This window comes from Lepidochelys olivacea (assembly GCF_965140295.1).
Source record: "Lepidochelys olivacea isolate rLepOli2 genome assembly, chromosome: 13".
NCBI lineage: Eukaryota > Metazoa > Chordata > Testudines > Cheloniidae > Lepidochelys > Lepidochelys olivacea.
Window position 1 is genome coordinate 37,058,550 of NC_140423.1, and position 19,829 is coordinate 37,078,378.

Consider the following 19,829-nt stretch of genomic DNA (forward strand, 5'->3'; position numbering starts at 1 on the left):
TCTCTGCCCCCCCGGCCCCAGCTCACCTCCGCTCCGCCTCCTCCCCTGAACGCGCCGCCCCCCCCCGGCTTCTCTGCCCCCCTGGCCCCAGCTCACCTCCACTCCGCCTCCGCCTCCTCCCCTGAACACGCCGCCCCCCGCTTCTCCGTGCCCCCCCGGCCCCAGCTCACCTCCACTCCGCCTCCTCCCCTGAACACGCCGCCCCCCGCTTCTCCGCCCGCCACGCCTCCAGGCTTCCCGTGAATCAGCTGTTCGTGCGGGAAGCCGGGGCAGGCTGAGAAGCAGGCGGCGGCTTCCCGCTCAGGCCCAGGGGGGCGCGAGGAGGGCCGTCCGCGCCGCAGCAGGTAACCCGGGGGGGGGGCGCGCAGGGGAACCGCTCCCCGCCCCAGCTCACCTCCGTCACCCTCGGCCTGAGCACCCCCTGCTTCTCAGCCCTCCCCGGCTTCCTGCCAAACAGCTGATTCGCGGGAAGCCGGCGGGGGGGTCGGGGGCGCGGAGAAGCAGAGCGGGGCGGAGCGTTCAGGGGAGGAAGCGGAGCGGAGGTGAGCTGGGGCCGGGCGCAGGGCGGGGAGCTGCCGGTGGGGGCTCTGCACCCACCAAATTTCCCCCGTGGGGGCTCCAGCCCCAGAGCACCCGTGGAGTTGGTGCCTAAGGGGCCACTTTCGATGTGATCGGTGGGGGGAGCGGCCGCTCCCCCTGCTCCCACCCTAGCTACACTCCCCCACCCCTAGGAGCCAGAGGGACCTGCCGGATGCTTCCTGGGAGCTGCCCCAGGTAAGCACCTCCGGGACTCCCCACCTCCCCCCCCCGGCAGGTCCCTCTGGCTCTTAGGGGTGGGGGGGCACCCACTACGGTGGCCCACAAGACCCTCCTGCCCAGTTCTGGGGAAAGTTAGGGGACAGGGGAGGGGGGTGGATGCGGAAGGGGTCCTGGGGGGGGCGTCAAGGAATGCGGGGGGCAGGAGTCCCGGGGGGCGGGGGTGGGCAACGATCTAACGGTCCAATAGGGGATGGGGCTGAGCTCCTTTGGAAGTTGATAAACTCATTGCGGCAGCGAGAGCAGGGGAGTCATCTGTCTCTGACAATCTGTTTGTGGAGGGGTCAGAGAGACTTTGGCTGTCACATATACAGTGACCCTATGGATAGGGGATGGGGCTGAGCCCCTTTGGGGGTTGATAAACTCAGTGTGGGCAGCAGGAGCAGGGGAGGCAATCTGACAATCTGTTTGGGTGGGGGGGTCAGAGATGATTTGGGTGTCACGTACACAATGTCTGGGATGGGACACTAGTATCAGGTTGATCTGAGCCACTGGCCTCTATCTCACACACAGGGGGACAGGGGTGTGTTTTCTCACCCAGCACCGATACCGATCAGTGTTACCCACAGCCCATGGAAACAGGCGAGCTGGGGAAGGTCAGAACTTGGTGCTTGGAACAGTGACAGCAGCACAGAGATGCCCCAAAAGGAAAATACCCCACATCCCATTCTGCACCCCCTGAGCCATCCAGACCCCTTCCGTGGGGCTGGATCGGAGCTTCCCCCATGTCCATTCCACACCCCCTCCCCCCTGAGCCTGTCTGTCCCCTGCTGTGGGGCAGTATCAGTCTCACCAATGCTGCATGGAGAGGCAAAATCCCCTCTCTGCTCCTTTGTCCCTGTTTTTTACAGTCCAAGCTCTGGCCGGTTTTGCCCTGGCATTGCATGGGGAGCTCATGGCATTGCTTGTTCACTATAATCCCTCCTAGATCCTTTGTGGAGCTCCAGTTCTCCAGGACTCAGTCCCCGCTCTTAGGAGGTGGCCACGTCCTTTGGGCTGGGATGGAGAATGCTGCATTGGCTGGATTCACACCTGTGGGATGTGACTGGGCCCAGCTCACCAAGGGCCTTAGCTCGCAGCCTGTGCCGGCCCTGGTCTTGTCGGCATTTAACTTTAGTTAACTTTTAGCTTACTAGACCTGTGTTAAAAGTGTTAAAAGGTACACAGAACTTTGCAAGAGCTCATGTGGGTAACACAACAATGTTTAACAACACTTGGGACTTGTATGGTCAAAACCTAAAGAGGACCTTGGGCCCAGTGACTCTGCATTAGTCAGTGACTAACACTCTTGCAGTAAACTAAGGGGGGAGGTGTGACACTCTCTATCTCAAAGTAGCACCCTGGAACTCACCTATTCATCACTAATGTATAATTATGATATGTTTTGTACAAAGCATTCCTGGTGAGGTATCATTTTGAAAGTCTAGATCTGTTGAACATTAATATCCTGTTGGATTGTATGTGCTATCATTGTATGTGAAGTTATGAAGTACTGCTGTATGAGTTACTGAAATATGTTGTGATGTTGGGAACGATCAACCTTTTGGTTACAACAAAGGGGTAGCCATCCCTCGCCAGATGGCGTTAATGGCTCATCAACACACAATCCACTATCACAGAGGCCTCTCTGAGAAGGCACATATGCCATGGGGGCTGACCAACCCACATCGCAGCATAGACCTATCCAGCAAGCTGGAAAGAAAGTGTAAAAGAGGGGAAGTAACATCATCACTTGGCTTCTCTCCCCTCCCTACCCTATCTCAAAACTGGGAAAGATGTCTGGAAAACAAAGACTTTGAAATGGGAAAGGGTGGTCCTAGGCTGGAAAAGAGTCCCAGTCTGTGTATTGAGGATCTGTAACCTTCTGGTACCGTCTGTCAGGGTAAGACATTGCTTGAGTCAAATCCTGTTTAATTAGTAGAACTTAGACTGCACATTTATTTTTATTTCTTAAGGAACCAACTTTGATCTCTATGCTTGCTACTTATTATCACTTAAAAACTATCTTTCTGTAGTTAATAAACTTATTTTAATGTTTTAATCTTACCAGTGAGTTTTTCTAAAGTGCTTGGGAAATCTCAGCTTGTGTTAAAATAGCTGGTGCATGTCCACTTTCCTATGAAGAAGTGGTGAACTAGGCAATGAACTTACATTGGTCAGGCTTCTGACCAGTGTAAGATGGTACAATTCTGGGGTGCCAGGCTTGGCAGCTGGGTGGAATTGGCTGGAGCCTCCCTATTGATGGTTCATGAGTGGCTGGGGGATCATTCATTAACTCCATTGGGTGTGTCTCTGCCTGTGGATGGCTGTGTAAGTGCAGTGCCTGCCAGAGGTTTGCCGCTAAACATCAGCATCACAGTGTGAGAGGCAGTTCAGCGGACCCACAGTCCAGGTTGCACCCTGGGGACCACAGCACAGACAGCATTTGATCAGTATCAGACTCCAGGTGAAACAACACACCCAGATCCTCCCCATATGGGAAATAGACAAGGGGTGGGTCTGATCACTCCGATACCAGCCCTCATGGATAGCGTACATTATGCCCAGAGTGCCTCTGACCACCAGGTACATTGTTAGAGCCAGTTGCCTCCTCTGTTTCTGCTGCCTCATTGGGTCTATCACCCCACAAAGGGGGCTCAGCCATATCCCCTGTCCAAGGGGTCCCTGATATGTTGGGGAGGTGCCGTCTGCCTACAGAGATTCACAAACACAGAGCCAGGAGCATCACTGGTCCAGCCATTCCTGCAGCCTGCCTCCCCCAGGGGCCATTCCTGGGTGCTCTCAGCCAACATCTCAAAAGGACTTGGAGCCAGGTTATGTGGGCTGAGAACTGGCAGGGTTGGGGAAATGGGTCTAGAATGGATGTATGGGCTCTAAAGGAAACTAGAATAGACGTCTATGGATCTGGTTGGATCTAGAATTGATGCACATGTACTTATATGGATGTGTATAGGTCTAGAAAAGACTAGCATCAACTGTATTGAATCTAGAATGAATTTAAATAGAGGTAATTGGGTATTCCCATATCTGCATGATCTCCAGTGGATTTAGAGTGGCTCTGGAATGGTTCTAGATGATGACACATAGTCCTGCCTGTATTTGGGTGGATGTGATGGGGTCCCTGGCGTGCAACCTGGACTGTGGGACCACTGAGCCCTCCAAACCCACCAGCCTGGGCTGCCTCTCAACCTGTGATGCTGATGTCAGGCTACAAGCCTCTGGCAGGCCCTGCACTTACACAGCCATCCACAGGCAGGGACACACCCAACTGAGACTCATGAATGATCCCCCAGCCACTCATGAACCATCAATAGGGAGAATCTGGGTCACAGGGGGTTGGGGGTCAGGACTCCTGGGTTCTATCCCTGGCTCTGCTATGTCATTTCCTTTGGTGCTGCACAGACATAGCTCCCAGCAGTAGGGTATTGCAGAGGCTGCCACGTCCTCTTCACGTGATCACAGGCTCACTGGGAGTCTGCGTGGTCTGCACTACAGTTAGGTCAATGAAAGGAAGCTGCGGATGGGCTGCTTATGTCAGTGCACACACTGCAGCCTTGTCCCACCAACATCATAACTCCACCTCAACCAGAGGCACGGGACTTATTTCAGTGTAGTTAGGGTGACAGAGTGTCTGTGTAGATACCGGTTTCTTATATTGACTGTTGCCTGTCTTGTCAATTTCATGGCCCCACTAGAACCATGAAATTGACAAGAAAGCCTGGCTCCCAGCTCTCTTCATCCCAGCAGGGTTGCTTCCAGGTTTCCGCTCCAAGCCAGGCTTTCACCTAGGCTCCCAGCTTGCTGTGCTATCTGGGCTCCCTGCTCCCCACTGGAAGCCCTGCTGCCCTTCCCCCACAAGGTCCGGTCTTCTGGCTACGGCAGGGAGCCTGGCTGCACCGAGGTTCCCGGCTCCGCTGCTTTCATTTCCCGCTGGGAGCACGGTAGCCGACCAGACTACGGGAGTGGATCTCCCCACCAGAGATGAGAAGGCTTTCATCCTGCTGCCAGCTGGGAGCAGGAATGAATGCGAGAAGATGAGGGAGCAGCTAGGGTCCCAGAGGGAAGCTGTGTGGAGCTGACATTCCTAGCTTTCAGTTCCTCACACTGCCCCTCTTCAATCAGTGGGAACACTCCTGGTGAGGACACAGACCACAGACAGAAAGAAGGTAGTTTAGGCCTCAGCTGTGCAGTAATTACTGCAGCGGCTGTAAATCAACCTAACTTAGTTTGACGTAAGATTGTAACGTAGACATGTCATCAAGAAACTCTCCCGCCACTGTCGCTGTGATCGGGGCCAACAGCTGGTCTATCCAGCCAAACCCTGCTCATGGCTGGGCCACCGTGAGAAAGATGAAAGGGCCACGTTCCCCACCACCGAGATCAGTCAGTGTCAACTATTGCCCCCACCACAGAGACATTGGTAGGTTGCTGGGTAAGGATGTGGCGAGGTGAGTAATGTTAGGATATAGATATTCAGGCCTGTCTGCAAAGGCCTGTACTTTAAGAATTTAGGTGTATTCTTATCACTTGGCTAGTTAGAGATATAAAAGAAAGAATCAAAATCACTGTCTGCCAGTGTAAGGTCCTTCTCTTACTGTGACAGTCTGAGGCCCTGTTCTTAGGCTAAGGCCTTTGGCTAAGCAACAAAGGCAGCCATAAGCTGGGAAGCGAACGGTCACATCCTCACATTCCAAACTAGTCACATTGAAAGAAGGTGCTATTGGGCTGTTAGGATACAATCCTGTCATAGAATCATAGAATCATAGAACCATAGAATATCAGGGTTGGAAGGGACCTCAGGAGGTCATCTAGTCCAACCCCCTGCTCAAAGCAGGATCAATCCCCAATTAAATCATCCCCGCCAGGGCTTTGTCAAGCCTGACCTTAAAAACTTCTAAGGAAGGAGATTCCACCACCTCCCTAGGTAATGAATTCCAGTGTTTCACCACCCTCATACTGAAAAAGATTTTCCTAATATCCAACCTAAATCTCCCCCACTGCAACTTGAGACCATTCCTCCTTGTTCTGTCATCTGCTACCACTGAGAACAGTCTAGAGCCATCCTCTTTGGAACCCCCTTTCAGGTAGTTGAAAGCAGCTATCAAATCCCCCCTCATTCTTCTCTTCTGCAGACTAAACATCCCCAGTTCCCTCAGCCGCTCCTCATAAGTCATGTGTTCCAGTCCCCTAATCATTTTTGTTGCCCTCCGCTGGACTCTTTCCAATTTTTCCACATCCTTCTTGTAGTGTGGGGCCCAAAACTGGACACACTACTCCAGATGAGGCTTCACCAGTGTCGAATAGAGGGGAACGATCATGTCCCTCGATCTGCTGGCAATGCCCCTACTTATACATCCCAAAATGCCGTTGGCCTTCTTGGCAACAAGGGCACACTGTTGACTCATATCCAGCTTCTCATCCACTGTAACCCCTAGGTCCTTTTCTGCAGAACTGCTGCCGAGCCATTCGGTCCCTAGTCTGTAGCGGGACATGGGATTCTTCCATCCTAAGTACAGGACTCTGCACTTGTCCTTGTTGAACCTCATCAGATTTCTTTTGGCCCAATCCTCCAATTTGTCTAGGTCCCTCTGTATCCTATCCCTACCCTCCAGTGTATCTACCTCTCCTCCCAGTTTAGTGTCATCTGCAAACTTGCTGAGGGTGCAATCCACAGCATCCTTCAGATCATTTATGAAGATATTTAACAAAACCGGCCCCAGGACCTGTCCTGATAATGCCTGTCACCTCCAGAGAAAGGGAAGTGCCTAGAAGATGTAAAAGGAAACTTAGTTTGATAGCATCCTGTCTGGCAAGAACTCACTTAGCAATAGCTGGGATGTGAAATCCTCACTTCTGTATTGTTTTGTCATTATAGTTCCCAATTCCCTATTGTTTGTCTGTATAATCTCTGTCTGTTCCTGTCTGCTGTATAATTAATTTTGCTGGGTGTAAACTAATTAAGGTGGTGGGATATAATTGGTGACATAATCATGTTACAATATGTTAGGATTGGTTAGTTCAATTTCAGGAAAATGATTGGTTAAGGTATAGCTAAGCAGAACGCAAGTTTTACTATATAGTCTGCAGTCAATCAGGAACTGAGTGGGTGTGTGTGTGTGGGGGGGAATGGGAACAGGGAATGGGGGTAAGGAAGTTGGAATCATGTTTGGCTAAGGGCAGGAATGGGAACAGGGACACAGGTGTGAGGCTCTGTGGTGTCAGAGCTGGGAAGGAGGACACTAAGGAAGGAAACTGGATTCATGTTCGCTGGAAGTTCACCCCAATAAACATCGAATTGTTTGCACCTTCGGACTTTGGGTATTGTTGCTCTCTGTTCGTGCGAGAAGGACCAGGGAAGTAAAGGGGTGAAGGAATAAGCCCCCTAACAAGTAAGACCTCCAGATATGCCCAGCTGCCCAAACATGTGCTAGCACCTACAGCAGCCCTGGATCCCGCTAGACACGTCCCCACCAAGATCTTCTCCACCCAGTGATGCACCATCCAGCCAGCTGTGCACAGACCCAGCCATGCAGTACCCAGCCAGCTTTTCAGGACAACCAGCTGCTAGGTACTCATCCTGCATTTGGATGACTGTGTGGGTGACCCTGAAGTTTCCTCTCTTCCCCCGCCCCCGCAAGCAGATACACCATCCCTGCCCTGACATTAAACATGCAGACCCAGATCTTGCTCCTGCTCCCCATAGCCTTTCTCTTGCTCCCGTGTCTTCGGCTGGTGAGTAAGACTGGGATCGGGATCCCCTGGGTCTTTGGGGTGAATGGAGGAGTCTCAGGGATGGGGACTCAGTGGGTGGTAACTAAGGGCCTTTGACAGTCTGTACCCCTATGTTCACCCCTTTTACAGGTCTATGATAAATTTCATACAAAGTACGCCGTGAAAGCTCATAATATGCTGATCATACGGTTCTGGTGAAATATGTGTGGCATGTGTGGTCAGATGTTTGGCTGTGTGTGTCTGTTCTGTGTGCTGGATACTCAGTCATATCCATTTCATCGCTTCTTATTTCTTTACATTCTATCTCATCATTGATATACAGTGCTACTCCACCACCTTTACCTTTATTTCGGTCTTTCCTAAACAGCACATACCCTTCAATACCTGTAGCCCAGTCATGACTACTATTCCACCAGGTCTCTGTTATACCTATAATAACAGGTATATTTATGTCAGCCAGGCTTGACCACTACTTTAATTCAGGCCTCAGGCCTCACACCAGGCCTCTGATAAAAGGGCTTATGTCTCAGGCTCTCTTCCCACGACATTCCCCCCAATTTCTTGACCTTTTCATGGCGAAGATATTTACCCATTTTCCCAGAATAGCATAATGCATGGACTGAAGATGACCAATTGGGCTAAACACTTGTCATAAATATAAAGGGAAGGGTAAACCCCTTTAAAATCCCTCCTGGCCAGAGGAAAAATCCTCTCACCTGTAAAGGGTTAAGAAGCTAGGATAACCTCGCTGGCACCTGACCAAAATGACCAATGAGGAGACAAGATACTTTCAAAAGCTGGGAGGAGGGAGAGAAACAAAGGGTCTGTGTCTGTCTGTATGCTACTTTTGCCGGGGATAGAACAGGAATGGAGTCTTAGAACTTTTAGTAAGTAATCTAGTTAGGTATGTGTTAGATTATGATTTCTTTAAATGGCTGAGAAAGGAACTGTGCTGAATAGAATGACTATTCCTGTCTGTGTGTCTTTTTTGTAAGTTAAGGTTTTGCCTAGAGGGATTCTCTATGTTTTGAATCTAATTACCCTGTAAGGTATCTACCATCCTGATTTTACAGAGGGGATTTCTTTACTTCTATTAAAAGTCTTCTTGTAAGAAAACTGAATGCTTTTTCATTGTTCTCAGATCCAAGGGTTTGGGTCTGTGGTCACCTATGCAAATTGGTGAGGATTTTTACCAAACCTTCCCCAGGAAGTGGGGTGCAAGGGTTGGGAGGATTTTGGGGGGAAAGACGTGTCCAAACTACGTTTCCCAGTAAACCCAGTTAGAGTTTGGTGGTGGCAGTGGAGATCCAGGGACAAAGGATAAAATTAATTTGTACCTTGGGGAAGTTTTAACCTAAGCTGGTGAAAGTAAGCTTAGGAGGTTTTCATGCAGGTCCCCACATCTGTACCCTAGAGTTCAGAGTGGGGAAGGAACCTTGACAACACTGTTATGTGGTTACCTTACTTTACCATTCATACACTCATGCCCATCTGTCCCTTGGTCTGCACATTTCCTCTTATGACTGATAGACAGATTTTATTTTCCAATTGCGTCTAGTCCCTTATGGTGGGAATGTTAGGCCTGGGACTTTGAGGAATGTAGTTTTGTGACTGAGCCTTGGGGGCACTCCCAGATAATTAATATATATGGGTAATATGGATATGGTATTCATATTTGCAGTGTATATGGGTATATATGTGTAGTCTGTATATGTACACATGACAGCACCTTATATCCAAGCATAGGAATCCTTTTCCAGTGTTGTGTGGTCTGGCCCTTTTACTTTGGTGCCATGAAAAGCAACACATTCCTATTAGGGCAATTACAGTTACCACCCGTATTATTATTATTCCTTGTAAGCTGAGTGTTTTGCAATACTAGGATAGGCATTATTACAGTGCTATGTGTATGAGAAGTAGAAGAAATTAGGAGTAGTGACATTATAAATGAGGCCTTTATATATAAATATTTTGTAATTAGTTACTACACAGTATTGTCCATCCATATTATAGGTTACCCTTATTGCTGGTTGTTACCCTGTGGTAGGATTTGCTGGGCAGGAAACAGGAACGGCGAGCTTCTCTGTTCCATTGGTTGCATTGCTCTCTGATACACCAGTAGTTGACATAAATCCAGTTGTTTCTGATGGCTGCTGTCTTCCAGATAACCTACGGAATGGACAGTAACCAATTTAACAAATCTTGCTGTGTCAGGATTTAATATGGGTACCCAGACACTGAACAAGATGTTTATTGAATAACATGTGCCTCAGTTCGGATGCAGAGTCACTGATCCCAAATCGGGACTGGTACTAACAAGGATTTTGTCTACCTGATTGGTAGTTACTGTGTAATTTAATTTCCTTACTGATTTGTTTTTTTTTTCCCTTGCCTTCATGTTGTTTGCTGCCATTCATTTGTTGATTTTCACCTGTGAGTTGGTGAAACACTTTCCTTATGCACTTTGTATACGTTGTACAGAAACAATACAGCAGTGACCCAGGAATACAGCAATGATATGGTTGCTTTCACACAGTAGCCAAATTCAAATGAACTGACAGTGGTTTCTAGCTGACTGCCCGCTTAATTGTCCATATATGGGAGACTGAGGTGTGGTTGACCAGTCTGTTATTCATAAAGCACTTCATTTTTTGTTCTTGATTCTTGGGAGTTTCTTCACAGTGTACGGCTATCTTCTGATGCCTGTGGTCTGTGGGATGCAATCTGAAATAGCTTAAGTTAGTTAATATAATAAAGTTGTTTGTTTGTTTTACATTTCTTCTTGTGTTCAGTAACCCAAATTTAATACGCAGACTAACGTAGTGGGTTTACAATGTAGTGGGGACCAAGTCTTTCATAACTCCAGTTCTCCTTCAGCAATTGTTGTGTAGACGTTCACTTTTACCTGAGCTGCATTACTAATATTTTATACTAAATATAGTGCTTAATTGGTAAAATAGATGCTGACTATGTCGTATAAATAAGGCTATGTTTTAATCATGGATATTTTTAGTAAAAGTCATGGACAGGTCACGGGCAGTAAACAAAAATTCATGGCCCGTGATCTGTCTGTGACTTGAACTATATACCCCGACTTTATCTCGGGGGCGGGAGGCAGCCCGGGGTGCTCGTGGAGGGCGACCTGGGGGGCGCCATGAGTGCTCAGGGGGGCGGCCCAGGGGTGCCATGGGTGCTGAGAGGGGTGAGGGAGGCCATGGGTGCTCAAGGGGGTGGCCCAAGGGTGCTGTAGATGCTTAGGGGAAGCAACCTGGGACCCCCACTGGTGCTGGGGTGGGTGACAGCACATGGCCTGGGACCCCCGCTGGTGCTGGGTAGGAGATTGGTGGATCTGGCAGGCTCTCTACCCGGCTCCCCAGAATCATGTCCCTCCCTCAGGTCCTAGGTTTACATGCTGCCTCCACCCCCAAGCGCCAGCTCCACAACTCCGATTGGCAGGGAACTGCGGAAATGGGAGCTGCAGGGGCGATGCCTGTGGGCGGAGGTGGCGGGCGGAGCTAGGAGCTGAGGGAGGGACATGTCATCGCTTCCAGGGAGCCCCCCAAGGTAAGCGCCACCCAGAACCCTCACCCCCTCCCATGCCCCAACCCCCAGCCCTGACCTCATCCCACACCCAAAGTGCTGCTGCTGTGCGGGGGTGGCGGGTCCGAGACTGCCCCAGCCAGCTGGTGCGGCTGGCCCATAGGCTGCCCGAGCTGCTCAGGCAGCCCCCGTCCAACTGCACCGGCCACTGCAGCAGCCACGGAGGTCCTGGAGTGTCACAGAATCTGTGACTTCTGTGACCGCTGTGAAGAACTCGCAGCATTGCCTATAAGGAGGTGTATTGCTTTCCCCTGCTGAGCACTCTGTTTTAGAAAAGGCATTCGTAATGTAAGGTTTACCAAGCTTTTTAGAGTCCATTTGCTTGTGATACCAATTCCACTGCTTCCCTTTAACATAACATAAAAGAAAAGTGTGTAAATTCAAACCAAAGTAAACTTTAAATGCAAGTCTGTGCAAACACTTTGAGGGACTACATTTTTGTGACACTTTGTTGCGTTTGGGAGGCAAAAGTGGAAACCTGTTGGAAAGGTGTGGAAACCTGTTGAAATTGTTTTGTTCGCTTTATGCTTAAATGATCTTTAAACATTTTTGCTATGACATTCTTATAATTATATATCTAATACTTAATAAAGGTATAAACAAGTTAATAAAAATCCAAACAAGTCACTGACATTTTGTTAATATTACCTTTACCTTAATGTTGGTTTCCCCTTACATTTTTTTCTTTGAATAAAAAATTAAAAAACCCAAAATGGTAATTAGTAAAAGAGAATTCTTTTTGTTTGCAATTGCATTATTTATTGAGGCAGAAACATATGTTCACATATTTTTACTAAGACTTGTTTGAACTTCCCCCCAAAATTGGTATTAATATTATGATGGTTACACCAACCATAATATTAAAATAGTGCAGTACTACGTATATTAAAAAGGCATAAAATTGACTTTTCATAGAATCATAGAATCATAGAATATCAGGGTTGGAAGGGACCCCAGAAGGTCATCTAGTCCAACCCCCTGCTCGAAGCAGGACCAATTCCCAGTTAAATCATCCCAGCCAGGGCTTTGTCAAGCCTGACCTTAAAAACCTCTAAGGAAGGAGATTCTACCACCTCCCTAGGTAACGCATTCCAGTGTTTCACCACCCTCTTAGTGAAAAAGTTTTTCCTAATATCCAATCTAAACCTCCCCCACTGCAACTTGAGACCATTACTCCTCGTTCTGTCATCTGCTACCATTGAGAACAGTCTAGAGCCATCCTCTTTGGAACCCCCTTTCAGGTAGTTGAAAGCAGCTATCAAATCCCCCCTCATTCTTCTCTTCTGCAGGCTAAACAAGCCCAGCTCCCTCAGCCTCTCCTCATAACTCATGTGTTCCAGTCCCCTAATCATTTTTGTTGCCCTTCACTGGACTCTCTCCAATTTATCCACATCCTTCTTGAAGTGTGGGGCCCAAAACTGGACACAGTACTCCAGATGAGGCCTCACCAATGTCGAATAGAGGGGAATGATCACGTCCCTCGATCTGCTCGCTATGCCCCTACTTATACATCCCAAAATGCCATTGGCCTTCTTGGCAACAAGGGCACACTGCTGACTCATATCCAGCTTCTCGTCCACTGTCACCCCTAGGTCCTTTTCCGCAGAACTGCTGCCTAGCCATTCGGTCCCTAGTCTGTAGCTGTGCATTGGGTTCTTCCGTCCTAAGTGCAGGACCCTGCACTTATCCTTATTAAACCTCATCAGATTTCTTTTGGCCCAATCCTCCAATTTGTCTAGGTCTTTCTGTATCCTATCCCTCCCCTCCAGCGTATCTACCACTCCTCCCAGTTTAGTATCATCTGCAAATTTGCTGAGAGTGCAATCCACACCATCCTCCAGATCATTTATGAAGATATTGAACAAAACCGGCCCCAGGACCGACCCTTGGGGTACTCCACTTGATACCGGCTGCCAACTAGATATGGAGCCATTGATCACTACCCGTTGAGCCCGACAATCTAGCCAGCTTTCTACCCACCTTGTAGTACATTCATCCAGCCCATACTTCCTTAACTTGCTGACAAGAATACTGTGGGAGACCGTGTCAAAAGCTTTGCTAAAGTCAAGAAACAGTACATCCACTGCTTTCCCTTCATCCACAGAACCAGTAATCTCATCATAAAAGGCAATTAGATTAGTCAGGCATGACCTTCCCTTGGTGAATCCATGCTGGCTGTTCCTGATCACTTTCCTCTCATGCAAGTGCTTCAGGATTGATTCTTTGAGGACCTGCTCCATGATTTTTCCAGGGACTGAAGTGAGGCTGACTGGCCTGTAGTTCCCAGGATCCTCCTTCTTCCCTTTTTTAAAGATTGGCACTACATTAGCCTTTTTCCAGTCATCCGGGACTTCCCCGGTTCGCCACGAGTTTTCAAAGATAATGGCCAATGGCTCTGCAATCACAGCCGCCAATTCCTTCAGCACTCTCGGATGCAACTCGTCCGGCCCCATGGACTTGTGCACGTCCAGCTTTTCTAAATAGTCCCTAACCACCTCTTTCTCCACAGAGGGCTGGCCATCTATTCCCCATGTTGTGATGCCCAGCGCAGCAGTCTGGGAGCTGACCTTGTTAGTGAAGACAGAGGCAAAAAAGCATTGAGTACATTAGCTTTTTCCACATCCTCTGTCACTAGGTTGCCTCCCTCATTCAGTAAGGGGCCCACACATTCCTTGGCTTTCTTCTTGTTGCCAACATACCTGAAGAAACCCTTCTTGTTACTCTTGACATCTCTGGCTAGCTGCAGCTCCAGGTGCGATTTGGCCCTCCTGATTTCATTCCTACATGCCCGAGCAATATTTTTATACTCTTCCCTGGTCATATGTCCAACCTTCCACTTCTTGTAAGCTTCTTTTTTATGTTTAAGATCCGCTAGGATTTCACCATTAAGCCAAGCTGGTCGCCTGCCATATTTACTATTCTTTTGACTCATCAGGATGGTTTGTCCCTGTAACCTCAACAGGGATTCCTTGAAATACAGCCAGCTCTCCTGGACTCCTTTCCCCTTCAAGTTAGTCCCCCAGGGGATCCTGGCCATCCGTTCCCTGAGGGAGTCGAAGTCTGCTTTCCTGAAGTCCAGGGTCCGTATCCTGCTGCTTACCTTTCTTCCCTGCGTCAGGATCCTGAACTCAACCAACTCATGGTCACTGCCTCCCATATTCCCATCCACTTTTGCTCCCCCCACTAATTCTACCCAGTTTGTGAGCAGCAGGTCAAGAAAAGCGCCCCCCCTAGTTGGCTCCTCTAGCACTTGCGCCAGGAAATTGTCCCCTACGCTTTCCAGAAACTTCCTGGATTGTCTATGCGCCGCTGTATTGCTGTCCCAGCAGATATCAGGAAAATTAAAGTCACCCATGAGAATCAGGGCATGCGATCTAGTAGCTTCCGTGAGCTGCCGGAAGAAAGCCTCATCTACCTCATCCCCCTGGTCCGGTGATCTATAGCAGACTCCCACCACTACATCACTCTTGTTGCACACACTTCTAAACTTAACCCAGAGACACTCAGGTTTTTCTGCAGTTTCGTACCGGAGCTCTGAGCAGTCATACTGCTCCCTTACATACAGTGCTACTCCCCCACCTTTTCTGCCCTGCCTGTCCTTCCTGAACAGTTTATAACCATCCATGACAGTACTCCAGTCATGTGAGTTATCCCACCAAGTCTCTGTTATTCCGATCACGTCATAGTTCCTTGACATCACCAGGACCTCCAGTTCTCCCTGCTTGTTTCCAAGGCTTTGTGCATTTGTATATAAGCACTTGAGATAACCTGTTGATCGCCCCTCATTCCCAGTATGAGGCAGGAGCCCTCCCCTCACAGACATTCCTGCCTGTGCTTCCTCCCGGTATCCCGCTTTCCCACTTACCTCAGGGCTTTGGTCTCCTTCCCCCGGTGAACCTAGTTTAAAGCCCTCCTCACTAGGTTAGCCAGCCTGCTGGCAAAGATGCTCTTCCCTCTCTTCGTAAGATGGAGCCCATCTCTGCCCAGCACTCCTCCTTCATGGAACACCATCCCATGGTCAAAGAAACCAAAGCCTTCTCTCCGACACCACCTGCGTAGCCATTCGTTGACTTCCACGATTCGACGCTCCCTACCTAGGCCTTTTCCTTCCACAGGGAGGATGGACGAGAACACCACTTGCGCCTCCAACTCCTTTATCCTTCTTCCTAGAGCCACATAGTCCGCAGTGATCCGCTCAAGGTCATTCTTGGCAGTATCATTGGTGCCCACGTGGAGAAGCAGGAAGGGGTAGCGATCCGAGGGCTTGATGAGTCTCGGCAGTCTCTCCGTCACATCGCGAATCTTAGCCCCTGGCAAGCAGCAGACTTCTCGGTTTTCCCGGTCAGGGCGGCAGATAGATGACTCAGTCCCCCGGAGGAGAGAGTCCCCGACCACCACCACCCGCCTTCTCCTCTTGGGAGTGGTGGTCGTGGAACTCCCAACCTCAGGACATAGCATCTCATGCCTTCCAACCAGCGGAGTCTCCTTCTGCTTTCTCGCCCCAGACATATCATCTGGTCCACTCTCCGCAACGATACCTGTGGAGAGAACATGAAAGCGGTTAGTTACCTGTGTCTGTTGCAACAAAATAAAAATCAAAGCAGGACAACATACAGGACATATTTCAGAGTAGCAGCCGTGTTCGTCTGTATTTGCAAAAAGAAAAGGAGGACTTGTGGCACCTTAGAGACTAACCAATTTATTTGAGCATCAGAAAGCTTATGCTCAAATAAATTGGTTAGTCTCTAAGGTGCCACAAGTCCTCCTTTTCTTTTTGCGAATACATGACATACAGGACAAACAATTAAAAACAAACAGTGCCAGAATTCTATTTATAACTACACAAAAGAAGGCATTACATCAATGCATTTTAAAAAAAACTTACGGGTAAACAAAGGGGTTAAACATTTAAATAAGCAAACTATTACTTCTTTTTATTTTAAAAAGATAAAAATTGATACAAAAATCATATTAAATGATTTGCCAACTTTGTTGTATTAATTTAATAAAGTAAGGCAGTTTCCATTACTTTATATTAACTTTATTTTAAAACTCTGCTATATGGAAAAAAGGAAAACCCATGTTCCAAATAATCCAGTGGTTAGGATTAGAAGCAGAGTCTGCGTTTCTGTTGCTCGGCAACCATATCTTCCAGACCCCTGGGAGTAATTCCAGCTGTTGCATTCCTGAAGAGTTAAAATAATTAATTTACTGGATTTATTAAAGTTTTTGCCTTGTTTTCTCTGTTTGTTTGGTTTTCAGTTGCTTTATCTTTTGGAGGTTTCTGTAAAAAAACAATTAACTTTTAACTTTTAAAACAAAGAGAAAGAGCAGAAGTGAGGAGAGGCAAAGGAAAACATGGGAGAAGAACAACCGAGGAATATAGGGAGATCTGAGCCAAGAGAGTTTAACTGTATCAGGATATCTTAAAGTACAGGCAGGAGCAGCAAGTTTAGCAAACTGACAAAGGATATAAAGGAAAACTTAACTGGAATGTAAAAATATTTGAGAAAGAAGGTTATATTTTTAGCTCTGAGTGAAGAGTGTGGCTCTGTGGGTTGAAGCAGTTGGGAACCCTCACCCCTGGTTTTTACCCTGGCTCTGAGAGGAGACATTACCTGCTCTTGTAAAACCTGAATTAGTTTCCCCAGTGCATGTTGCTTTTGTGTGCATGCCCAAAGGGATTGCAGGAGTGCCCTTTTTTTTGCTGCAGTTAACTGTTTGGGGGCAACTCCTTCTGTTAATGCATCACTTCGAGGTGTGCTCACTTCCAGTTTTTCACTTTGAAATTCTTTATCCACTCCCCTGCAATCGCGTTGCAGCTCCTCTGTACCAGTGTGAGCTGTGCACTTTCATGTTTTCCCTTCATTGGATTACCAATCCCATGAAAGTATCGTTTGCTACTTCTCCCTCCTGTGCACTTACTTCTCCTGCTCTGACAGGGACCAGTCTAGGTTTCTGTTTTACCTGAACCTGCCTTTTGCCATATAGTGCTGGTTGCACTACCGGCCGCCGTTTCATTTCTTAATTTTGCTAGGGCCACCTTCTTCCATTTCTGTCCCCATTCTTCAGGCACAGGGTAGTTACCTGAAGCCTGCCATCGACTACCAATATGTATAACAGAGGATGGCACATCTCTTTTTTGCAGATTCTTTTCAGCTGTTTCCAGTGGTTTATTCTGTTCCCATGCTTGCTATAAGGTATAATGTCTCCGGACCGCTTGCCGCCTTGCTGGGGGAGCGGGAGTGTTCCAGGGCTCTGTAGCTTCCCCTGCTTCTTTTAACTCTCCCTGTTTCTGTTACTTACCCAGCCAAGTTCATGCCATGTTCTCTTAACCATTTAACAGCCATGGTTATAGTTTGCAATTGTCTACATTGCAAGGCTACAGTTTGTGCCCTAGTCTTACAGATTTCATTCCATGTTTCTTCCCCACTATATTTTTAAAATTTCATATGGACCTCCTTGGCTAGCAACCCAGCACATCCAGACCTTATTAAACTCTGTGGGGATTTGCAGGGAGAGGCGAAGGGGATTCCCTAACATATAGTTTTCTGCCATGTTCGATCATGATTCCTACAGAGGGCAGCTCACCTACTTACCAGATCCATGGTCGGGGTCACCAGCGTGGTCAGATGTTTGGCTCCATGTGTGTTCTCTCTGGGTGCTGTCCCAGCTCTGTGCAGACAGCTGGCAGAGCAGACCTTGATCAAACAGTAACTGCAGACTCGTGAGTAGTGAAGGAACTTGGTCAGATTTATTGTCAACGAACCATGGTCCTAATGCCCTGGCTCAATGGTTAAAGGTACACTGACACATGTATGCCAATTGCAATGGACCAGCTCAGTGAACAGCGGGGCTTTCCGTTCACCCGTTGGCCAGACAGAGACACTCCTTTTAGGCTTCATTTTATACATCAATACAAACAAGTTACATATTGTCCCTCTGATATGATTAGTGACTGCCCTCTGATGTGGTCTGTTACAGCCCATTACCTTGTACATATTGGTTTGATTCAAACACCTCTATGTATCACACTGTAATCCTGACCTTGTCTCTAGGAAGTGTCAGTAAGTCCTCGTTATCTTCGGGGTGTGTTTGTACCATACTTGGTATCAGGGTATTCTAGTGTCACCTTTCTGGAATGGGTTTGTGTGAGTGTCCTGTGCCTAGCACTTCTCAGGAATGTGTGTTTCTGCAATGTCAGCCCTGTTCTTGCCAGGTTCTGTGAGCTTGCATGCAGGCAGAGCCTGACTTCTGCTCACTTTGCTTCTTTGCTTTATACCAACAAAGCTTGACCACTACTTTAATTCAGGCCTCAGGCCTCACACCAGGCCTCTGATACAAGGGCTTATGTCTCAGACTCTATTCCTACAACAGCATGTAAAGTTATAAGATTATACTGTATGGTGTTACTGAGACATGACACCTCAGCCAGGTGTCAACAAAATCAAAAAGACCATCACTTGGTTAAGTAGTCATTCTTGCACAGGAAAAAGGACAGGGGCGAAAAAGCTACATTTTGACAATGAAAGAGCTCAGGGTTCCCGTCCACACAGACGTTCTGTCTTCTGAACCTCAGCTAGAGATGATTCTTGAAGAAGAGAAAGAACTATAAGAAGGGAGGACAGACGCCACAAATGATCTCTCCCTTTGTCTCTAACCATGGCAATTCATAACACCAGAAGTACAAAGGAAGCAGCACTGGACTGGAGGAGGGATTGAAGGAAATTGAGCCAGTAAGATTGCAGAAATATGTGGTGAGAGAGACTTTGCAAATGATATCTCACAAGGCACACATTGTACACAATTTATCACTGTCCTCTAAAGGGGTGAACACAGGGGTACAGAGTGTTACAGGGGATCAGGGCGTATTGTCTCACCCGGCACCGATGCCACTGAGTGTTAGCCACCACCCATGTAAGGAACAGCTGGGGAAGTGCAAAAAAATCCCTTGGAACAGTGACAGCAGCAGCAAGCTGCCCTCCAGGAGAAAGACCCCATGTCTCATTCCCCACCCCTGAGCCAGCCAGTCCTCTGGCTTGCAGCCATAATAGAGCCTGCTCCCCCAAAGGGGAAAGGCTTCCAGCAGCTGAGGCACCAAATATTGGAAACAGGAAGCCCAGTTGTGTTGAGCTCCAGACGCTGCACAGCTCTTGCCATGTGGCTTTCCAAAGCATGATCTTTCCCCATCACTGACAGAGGCGGGGGCCTGCCAACTAAACTCCAGGGGATCTATTCTTCCCTTGATCTCCCAGTGCTGTCCTAAAGGTTTCGCACTGGCCAACTATGGGTTGCGGTGGCAAATGTCTTAAGGCCAAGAAGGCCAGAGCTACCTGGGAGATGTAGCCTCCCCAACCCCTTTCATTTGAAACCAGGGGGGTCCAGCTCCCAGGGAGGAGATGGGCCAATGCTATTGTTGCAGGTTGGGATAAACTTTTACCTGGGTGGGGCCTCTCGTAGATCAACGCGAAGTCCTGTGTTCCCATAATGGCATGAGGCACCTGAAATAAAACTCCCATGATGCATCATGATTAGACATTGTTGGTGTTTGATTGTTTAGCAGAATGTTCCAGTAAAAGTTTTGATGAAAAAGGGGAACCCCCTCCCCATCCCCCCACATGTTCTAGCCATCTTCACTCTTCACCATCACTGGAGGGTCTACTGGTGAACTCAACCCTGAG

At 48.3% G+C, this 19,829-nt stretch overlaps 1 protein-coding gene across 1 annotated transcript in view; it reads left to right on the forward strand.

Annotated features, from left to right (window-relative positions):
• Positions 1-213: 213 nt before the first annotated feature.
• LOC311529767 (cathepsin G-like) overlaps positions 214-19,829 on the forward strand; it is a 45,583-nt gene continuing 25,967 nt past the window's right edge. The window contains exon 1 of the mRNA XM_084645967.1: positions 214-344. The gene's annotated coding sequence lies outside the window, so the exon portion shown is untranslated. The remainder of the gene's footprint in view (positions 345-19,829) is intronic.